Source organism: Scyliorhinus torazame, chromosome 24 (genome assembly GCF_047496885.1).
Source record: "Scyliorhinus torazame isolate Kashiwa2021f chromosome 24, sScyTor2.1, whole genome shotgun sequence".
Lineage (NCBI taxonomy): Eukaryota > Metazoa > Chordata > Chondrichthyes > Carcharhiniformes > Scyliorhinidae > Scyliorhinus > Scyliorhinus torazame.
This window is the reverse complement of record NC_092730.1, coordinates 56,465,555-56,475,202: the sequence shown is the minus strand read 5'-3', so window position 1 is coordinate 56,475,202 and position 9,648 is coordinate 56,465,555. Positions and strand designations below refer to the sequence as shown.

The window sequence follows — 9,648 nt, the reverse complement described above, 5'->3', positions numbered from 1 at the left end:
GGGGTGGTACCAGGGGATTGGAGAGTGGCGAATGTCGTACCCGTGTTCAAAAAAGGGAATAGGGATAACCATTGGAATTACAGCCAAGTTAGTCTTACTTCGGTGGTAGGCAAAGTAATGGAAAGAGTACTGAGGGATAGGATTTCTGAACATCTGGAAAGACACTGCTTGATTAGGGATAGTCAGCACGGATTTGTGAGGGGTAGGTCTTGCTTTACAAGTCTTATTGAATTCTTTGAGGAGGTGACCAAGCATGTGGATGAAGGTAAAGCAGTGGATGTCATGTACATGGATTTTAGTAAGGCATTTGATAAGGTTCCTCATGGTAGGCTTATTCAGAAAGTAATGAGGCATGGGATAGTGGGACATTTCGCCAGTTGGATAACGAACTGGCTAACCGATAGAAGTCAGAGAGCGGTGGTGGATGGCAAATATTTCGCCTGGATCCCAGTTACCAGTGGCGTACCGCAGGGATCAGTTCTGGGTCCTCTGCTGTTTGTGATTTTCATTAATGACTTGGATGAAGGAGTTGAAGGGTGGGTCAGTAAATTTGCAGACGATACGAAGATTGGTGGAGTTGTGGATAGTGAGGAGGGCTGTTGTCGGCTGCAAAGAGACATAGATAGGATGCAGAGCTGGGCTGAGAAGTGGCAGATGGAGTTTAAACCTGAAAAGTGTGAGGTTGTCCATTTTGGAAGGACAAATATGAATGCAGAATACAGGGTTAACGGTAGGGTTCTTGGCAATGTGGAGGAGCAGAGAGATCTTGGGGTCTATGTTCATACATCTTTGAAAGTTGCCACTCAAGTGGATAGAGCTGTGAAGAAGGCCTATGGTGTGCTAGCATTCATTAGCAGAGGGATTGAATTTAAGAGCCGTGAGGTGATGATGCAGCTGTACAAAACCCTGGTAAGGCCACATTTTGTGTACTGTGTACAGTTCTGGTTGCCTCATTTTAGGAAGGATGTGGAAGCTTTGGAAAAGGTGCAAAGGAGATTTGTCAGGATGTTGCATGGAATGGAGAGTAGGTCTTACGAGGAAAGATTGAGGGTGCTTGGCCTTTTCTCATTAGAACCGAGAAGGATGAGGGGTTACTTGATAGATGATCAGGGGAATAGACAGAGTAGACAGTCAGAGACGTTTCCCCCGGGTGGACAAACCATTGCAAGGGGACATACAGTTAAGGTGAATGGTGGAAAATATAGGGATGATGTCAGAGGTAGGTTCTTTACCCAGATTGTAGTGGGGTCATGGAATGCACTGCCTGTGGAAGTAGTTGAGTCGGAAACATTATGGACTTTCAAGCAGCTATTGGATAGGTACATGGATTACGGTAGAATGATATAGTGTAGATTAATTTCTTCTTAAGGGCAGCACGGTGGCATTGTGGATAGCACAATTGCTTCACAGCTCCAGGGTCCCAGGTTCAATTCCGGCTTGGATCACTGTCTGTGTGGAGTCTGCACATCCTCCCCGTGTTTGCATGGGTTTCCTCCGGGTGCTCCGTTTTCCTCCTACAGTCCAAGGGTGGGCTGCTCTTTCCGGGGGCTGGTGCAGACTCGATTGGCCAAATGGCCTCCTTCTGCACTGTATATTCTATGATTAATCTAGGACAAAGGGCCGGCACAACATCGTGGGCTGAAGGGCCTGTTCTGTGCTGTAATTTTCGATGTTCTATCACTCACACCTTAACCATGAGGCCACTGATGAAGTCATGATGACTTCGAATTTCTCCTAAAATGCCAACTGAACACACTGACTGGCAGAATTACATTACCCACGTGATTGGCGAGACGCAACCACAGGCTGACTTGGCGAGTGGTGAAATCTGACATCACTGCTTCTGGTCATCACCAGTACAGAGAGATAAATGTCACATTGTTCATTCACATTTCTGATTTATTATGTGGGGAAACTGATGGGCTTTGGGACGCAATTAAAAGTTATTTTAAGTGAGATCAAATCAGCGGCTGGCTAGTTGTGTGCCACACACAGCAGCAGAGACTGCAGACAGAGAATGAATCGAATATTCACATGTCACACCGGAGAACACATCGGAGAACACTTCAGCAGTCAAGGACATTCAGCCTCTGACCACCGGGTCAGCGTTCTCCAAGCCGGCCTTCAGGACGCGCGACAATGCAGAATCGACAAACAGAAACATGTAGCCACGTTCCGCACCCATGAGTGCGGCCTCAACCGGGTCCTTGGATTCATGTCGCATTACATTCACCCCCCACCATCTGGCCTGGGCTTGCGAAATACTCAGCAAGAGCAACGACTGGGCCCGTATGTCTTTTATTCTGTTCAGTAAGACGTCTGACAACAACAGGTTAAAGTCCAACAGGTTTGTTTCAAACACTAGCTTTCGGAGCACTGCTCCTTCCTCAGGTTCTGTTTTATTTTGTTCGCAGTGGAGGCCAACAAACCCAAAATACCCCAATTTACCCAATGATCCCAGTACGAAAAGCAAGGGACAACAATTTTTCTTTTGATTTTATTTTAACAACGAAACCAAATTGAACAGGAATATAGAAGCGCATTGAGCTGATACAATAAGCTTCGGGAGGCAATGAGAAGCTGGTTTGAGTGAGCTGTGATCTTCGGTTGGTTCGTTGGTCTAGGGGTATGATTCTCGCTTAGGGAGCTTCCATTTGCGATAAAATGCGAGAGGTCCCGGGTTCAAATCCCGGACGAGCCCTGTTTTTTTAAATCAGGACGATCGATATGGTGTCATTGACTGAAATCGGGAGCAGGGTTGAGCTCCAGAGAATATATCAGTGCAGAACATGTGAAGAAACGAACACGACATTTACAGACCGTTTCACCATGGTGTCGGACTCTGAATTTATCCTCAGATATCAAGTAAAACAAACGAACGCTTGTGCATCCAGGTAGCTGGCTGAATGCAATGGTTGTATGTAACCTTTGATTTATTTGCTGAACAAGAATCTTTCAATCTCCGCCTTAAAAATAATCAATGTCCCGCTTCCACACCTTCTGAGGCAGAGTTCCAAAGTCGCACAACTCTCTGAGAGGGAGACATTTCCAAATCTCCGACCGAAAAGGGCGAAATCCTTGTTTATCTCTGCCCAATAGTTCTGCTCTCACCCACAAGCAGTGACATCCTTTCCACGTCCACCTTGTCAAGACCATTCAAAATCTGGTGTACTTCAATCAAATTAACTGTCAGTCTTCACATCTCCACTGGAAACAAGTGCAGTCTGTCTAACCTTTCCTCATTAGAAACCCCGCTCATTCCTGGCACCAATCGAGGAAACCTCCTCTGAACCGTCTCCAACGTATTTACATCTTTCCCCAAATAAGGAGACCAAAACTGCACAGCATTAGCGAAATGTTACAGCTCCTGGCTTAAAAGGGACAGTAGTAATAGGGACAGTAGGATATAAATGTGGCTGAATATTAAGAACAGAATGTAATGGTCAATTAGAGACTTTTCGGACTGGAAGAAGGTTTGTAGTGTTCCACATGGGTTCCTACTGGAATATTTGCTTTCCCTGATATATAACAATGTGCTAGATCATGGTGCACAGGGAACAGTTTCAAAGTTTGATGATGGTGCAAACTTGGAAATTTTGTAAATTGAGACGTGGACAATCTGGATAGAACTTCAAAAAGAATTTCAATCTGGAGACGTGTGAGATGATGCATTTTGGTAGGGAAGTATAGAATCATAGAATTTACAGTGCAGAAGGTGGCCATTCGGACCATGGAATCTGCACCGGCTCTTCAAAGAGCACCCCACTGAAAACCACACCTCCACCCTGTCCCCGTATCCCAGCAACCCCATCTAACCTAAGGGCAATTTAGCATGGCCAATCCACCTAAACTGCACATCTTTGGAGTGTGGAAGGAAACCGGAGCACCCGGAGGAAACCCACGCAGACACAGGGAGAACACAGACACTGATCCAAGCGCGATCCGAACCTGAGACCCAGCGCTCTGAAGCCATAGTGCTAACCATTATGCTACGGTGCTGCCATTCAAATATTTATGGGATGAAGGAGCAGAGAGAAGTGGGTGTATGTGTGGATAGACCATTGAAGGTAGCAGGACAGGTGGAGAGAACAGACAATAAAGCAGATCTTATTCTGGGTTTATTCCGAATGGAAAAGAAAACAAGAGGAAGGAGGTTATGCTGAATCTGTACAAGGCGCCAGTTAGACATCAGATGGAATATTTTGCACAGCTCTGGGAGCCACAATATTGGAAGGCTGTGGACGTATTGGGCAGCGTGCAGAAGAGGTTTATAGAATAGGTTCCATTTATGAGGCTAGATTGGAGATGTTGGGAACGTTCTCCTTGGACAGAATCAGGCTGAGGGTAGATTTGATCGAGATGTTCAAAATCATGAGCGGGCGAGGCGAAGTAAATAGAGCGAAACAGTTCCCCCGAGTTAAAAGAGCAAGAATGAGAGGGCACAGATTTCAGTTGATTTGCAAAGGAAGCAGATGTGATGTTTGAAAAAGAAGCACTTTTGCACAACGAGTTCTTCGGGTCTGGAATGCACTGACTGGAAGTGTGGTGCAGGCAGGTTCAACTGAAGCGTTCAAGAGGGCATCAGGTGATTACTTGAATAGAAAAAACTTGCAACAGTTCGGGGACAGGGCGGGGGAATAGCACTAACTCGTAATGCTTGTTTGGAGAGACGGTGTAAACACGATTGTCCAAATGACCTCTTTCTGCGCTGTAACCATTCTCTGATCCTGTGATGTGGTTTCACCAATTCACTGTATCACTCAAGAATAACTCCCTTACTTTTATGTTCAACTCCTCTCGTAATAAGGATAGAAATCTACTCACCTTCTTAATTACTTGTTGCACTGACACACTCAGTTTTCGTGATTCATGCATCAGCAAACCGAGATCCCTCGTAATTCTGCAGCCGTTGGACGTCGAAGTAAAGCTCTGTTTATTTTTACTCTACCTGCCAAAGCGAAACCCTGCGCTTTTTAAACATTGTTTTGGAGCTGCCAGGTTTCTGTCACTCACTCAACCTCTCTGTATCCGTCTGTAAGCTGCTTCTGTCCTCTTCACAACATACTTCACTCCCTATCTTTGTGTGATTTTCAAAACTTCCCCACTCAATGGGCTTTGTCCAGATATAAAATCCTGGAACAAGCAGACGTGAATCCTGACGTGATTTAACACGCAGCCTTCGGATCGGCATTCAGAAGCGCTATCGGGCGCCACAAGACCTCCTGTCGAAGATTAAATTTCAATGCTGACAGATTTCCTCATTTACACCTTGATTATATTCTGTAAAGTGACGATCAGAAGAGAATCATGTAAGGAAACAGAATATTCGCTCCCTCGCTCCTTTCCCTCTTTACTTCCTGTTGATTTACATCGAATGGAAGAGTAACAGGAAAAATAAATAACCAGAGAGCAGAAACACAACATTACCCTGTGGGGTCAATTTATTCTCAAATGTCTCAATATATTGAGTGAGTGAGAAATACTTTAGCCTTTAGAGTTCAAAATGAATCTGAATCTGATTGAATCCACGAATGATAGAGTTTTATGTCCTTTTGTTTCTAATCGGTGAGATGCTGCAAATTGTGGACCAGCAGTTCCCCAAGTACAAGGGAGCAGTTCCATCCTTTCTTTTCTTCCTTCCTACATTGTTCTCTCCGTTTCTCCTTTCTCACCGAGATGGTAAAATGTTGGGAATTCCAGTTTAATTTCCTCTTCAGGCGGTGTTTTGTCAATTCCAAACGATATTGAACATTCCAATCAAATGCATTTGTTATTTCCCATTGTTGCTCCCTGTGTTTATTGTGTTGTATTCTCTCACTGTCTGTTTATGATCAATGTTCCGTCTCGCTGTCTGTTCCTGTGAAGATCAGCGTCACCTCCCGCCTAGCAGCCTTTAAGTTGCTCTGCGCCAATCATAGAAACATAAACAAATGGAGCATAAGGAGGCCCTTCGGCCCTTCGTGCCTTCTCTGCCATTCATTGTGATCATGGCTGATCATCCAACCCAATTGGCTGATCCCTCCTTCCCCCGCCTCCCCTCCCGTATTGTTGATTGCCTTCACCCCACGTGCGTCATCAAACTGTTTCTTGAAAATATAGTGGTTTTGCCTCAGCAAATTGCTGTGGGAGCAAATTCCAATCTGACCAAACTCTGCGTAAAGACATTTATACTCTTCTCCGTCCAACACGGTCTCCCCCATATCCTCAGACTGTGACCCCTGGTTCTGAACATCCCACCATCAGGAGCATTCTTCCTGCATCAACTCTGTCCAGTCCTTTTGGAATTCGACAGCTTTCTATGAAATCCCCTCATTCTTCTGAACGCCAGCGAATACAATCGCAACCGCCCAGTCTCTCCTCATACGTCAGACCTTTAATCCCAGGAATCAGTGTGCTGTACCTCCGCTGCGCTCCCTCTACAGCAAGAACACCCTTTCTCAGAGAAGGAGACCAAATGTGCACACGATATTCCAGACCTGGCCTCACCAGGGCCCTGGATAATTGCACCAAGAATATTCCTGCTCCTGCACTGAAATCCTCTCGCGATGAAGGCCAACATACTATTGACCTCCTTTACCGCCTGCTGCACCTGCAAGCTCACCCTCAGCAACAGGTGTACGAGGACCGCCAGGTCTCGTTCCACATTCCCCTCTCCTATTAATGGACATTCAGATGACAATCTGCCTTCCTGGTTTTGCTCCCAAAGTGTATAACCTCACATTTATACATATTATACATTCATCTGCCATTCATTTTCCCACTCACTCAACTCATGTGGAGTTAGAGCAATTCATCCTGTCAGTTCGCATTTCATTATAGTTGGATTCCAGCTTGTGTGACTATCTGTGTGGAGTTTACACTTTACCCCGTGTCTTCATGGGTTTTTTCAGTGTGTTCCTGTTTCGTCCCACAGTGTAGGTTGGGTGGATTCGTCATGAGCAAGTGCGGGGTTATGAGGAGAAGCGGAAGAGGGGGTCCAGGTCGAGTACGCTTTCTGAAGTTCGGTGCAGGCTCAAGAGGCCGAATGTCCTGCAGGGTTTCTCTGGATAACAAATTAGAATCGTCAGAACTCCGACATTGACGGGATGTTTGAGGCGTCCGAGGGATGTCCATCATGATGCGATCAATTGTTTGTATCTTTCAGTCTTTCCGCGGTGTTTTATTTACAATGTGTAGAAACATGTTGGACATGGTGTTGAAGTGTTTCCCATCAGTCCAATCAGAACAATCCCTGAGTTGACATGATGGAAATGTAATTTGCTGACAGGAACAACATTTCCAACACTTCACATCTGGCTGCATATCTGGACCAATGCATTTAGACAACCTTCTTCCGTTAGTTATTGGGGATGTTAAAAGTCAGGTTTGGTGAAGTCAGGTTACATGGCGAGTTGGCCGAGAGGTGACTGTGATGCGCTGCTAATCCATTGTGCTTTGCATCTGCGGGTTTGAATCCAGTCTCGTCGACACGGAACTAGGATGAAGGTTAGATTCGGAGTTCAACAGGCCTGAGGAATGAATCTTCTTGCACCAATCTCTATACCGATATTCCTAATCCTCTGTCTGATAATCGATTTAAATCACGACACCAGCTTTGGGCAGGAGTTTGGCACCATGAAAACATGCGGCTTCAGAATCTCTAAAACAGACGCCAGCTTCATCTGGGGCACTGCTGGCAGATTTTGTCTTTCCAGAACCGGCCACCCAGCCGTGAAAACAAGTTCATCAGATGAGCTCATTACACTGTAAGACGGAGGAGCAGAAGTAGGTCATTCGGCCAATCGTGTCTGCTCCACCATTCAGATAGGTTTTAACTGATCTGATATAATCCTCAAACCCACTTTCCCACATCATCCCCATAATCCTTGATTTCCTTACTGATTAAAAATCTGTCTGTATCAGCCTTGAACATATTAACTGACCCAGCCTGACAGCCCTATTCGGTTACAAAAATGGTTCCACAGATACACTATAGTCTGAGAGAAGAAATTACTCATCATCCCTGCTTTGAATGGGCGGCCCCTTACTCTGAGATCATTCCCTTTGGTCCGAGACTCTCCCACATGAAGAAACAACCTCTCAGCATCCACCCTGTTAATCCCCTTGTAAATCGATTAAATCGGTGAATTTGAATGGTGGGATTTCTTACGTGTCCCAAAGTTTAGTTCAGGCCTCTGGATTCCCAATCCAGTGACATAATCTTTCATCCCTCTGGACATAAAACAGTTGATTCAGCTCATTGTTAACATCTTGGGCCAGTGGGCCTATGAATGGCAAATGGTGTTTAATTTGGATAAATGTGGGGAGATGCATTTTGGTTGATCCAATCAGAGCTGGACTCGTTCAATTAATAGTAAGGAGTTGGGTACAGTTATAGAACAAAAAGATCAAGGAGTGTACAGGTCCATAGCTCCTTGAAGATAGCGTCGTAGTCGGACAAAATGGTGAAGAAGGCATTCAGCATGCTCGGTTTTATTGGTCAGAATATTGAATACAGGAGTTGGGACGTCTTGTTGAAGTTGTGCAAGACATTGGTAAGACCACACACGGTATGCTGTGTTCAGTTATGGTCACCCTACTATCGGAAGGATATTGTTAACCTAGAAAGAGTGCAGAAGCAATTTACGAGGATGCTACCAGGACTTGATAGTCTGCGTTATAAGGAGCGGCTGGATAGGCCAGGACTTTTCCCCCTGTAGCTTGAGAGGCTTACGGGTGATCTTACAGCGATCTATAAAATAATGAGGAGCACAGATAAGGTAGGTAGTCGACACATTTCCCCAAAGGTAGATGTGTCTCGAACTAGAGGGCATTTGTATAAGGTGAGAGGGGAGAGATACTAAATAGACCAGGCAGGAAATTTCTTCACGCTGAGGGTGGTGAGTATCTGGGACGGGCTGCCAGAGGCAGGGGCGTGTACAATTTAATCTTTAAAAAATCAGTTGGACAGTTACATGGGCAGGATGGATAAGAGAGGGCCAAACACGGGCAAGTGGGACTAGCTTAGTGATAGAGACTGAACGGCATGATCAAGCTGGGCCGAACGGCCTGTTTTTATGCTGTAAACATCTATGACTCTATCCATCTTCCTGAGGACATTCGAATTTCCTCCACAGAATTGTATTGAACCGATTGATACATAATAATTTATTCTACACTTTATCTAAATTAGACAGATATTGTGGATTCATTAGGGGCTAAACAAAATATGAGAGACAATTGAATGAACAAAGTTACAAGAAATTACATTGCAAAAAACCACAACAGTGTTTGGATGGACAGGTGGAAGTTTGAGCTGAGGAGGGAAAACTCGGCTGTCAGCAAGTTTCACCGGATTTCTGTAAAAAACGACCGCGGCAGGACTCGAACCTGCAATCTTCTGATATCATCACTGAAATGCACCGAAGTCAGACGCCTTATCCATTAGGCCACGCGGCCACTGGGTATGATACGTGAGCTGATGTTTATCTCTTGTTAATAAATACAGCGATTCTATGTGTTTCATTTCTATTGTTTGGTGATCCGCTGTTTCCCAGATCCCAGAAAATACAAGGGAAAGCTCCAGTTGCCGGATATGGTCATTTTCAAAGTGGAAAAGCCCTTCACTCTGTGAGCTGTGAAGATTCATGGAGGCTCGGGGACTCTCAG

General features: G+C 45.2%; 2 non-coding genes across 2 annotated transcripts; one reads left to right on the top strand and one right to left on the bottom strand.

Annotated features, from left to right (window-relative positions):
- Positions 1–2,609: 2,609 nt before the first annotated feature.
- On the top strand, positions 2,610–2,701 carry trnap-agg (transfer RNA proline (anticodon AGG)). Its single transcript has 2 exons — positions 2,610–2,645; positions 2,666–2,701. It is a non-coding gene; the product is annotated as a tRNA-Pro (tRNA).
- Positions 2,702–9,348: 6,647 nt separating this feature from the next.
- Positions 9,349–9,438, bottom strand: trnar-ucg (transfer RNA arginine (anticodon UCG)). Its single transcript is given in 2 exon segments — positions 9,349–9,384; positions 9,402–9,438. It is a non-coding gene; the product is annotated as a tRNA-Arg (tRNA).
- Between the last annotated feature and the right edge of the window lie 210 nt (positions 9,439–9,648).